Raw genomic sequence first — 268 nt, forward strand, 5'->3', positions numbered from 1 at the left:
CACTGTTGGTTTCGGTTACATGCCTTCTAAGAACGAGTACAAGGTTTTTCGATGTTTCTATCGCAATATTGATTACTATAACGTCAACAATTTCGAGCTTGGATGTGAGATCTTAACCATAAGTAACTACGACACAAATAATTCGATTGCTGATTGTTGTTCTAAATGGAGGATGTTGGAAGAAGGGTGTCCTCCTCTCCTTGGTTAATGGATTACTGCATTGGAAGATTGATCTCGTATGGGAAAGAGGGGAAGATGAACAAATCTT

This window comes from Theobroma umbraticum, unplaced genomic scaffold (genome assembly GCF_002168275.2).
Source record: "Theobroma umbraticum cultivar Fairchild unplaced genomic scaffold, ASM216827v3 scaffold_20.0, whole genome shotgun sequence".
Lineage (NCBI taxonomy): Eukaryota > Viridiplantae > Streptophyta > Magnoliopsida > Malvales > Malvaceae > Theobroma > Theobroma umbraticum.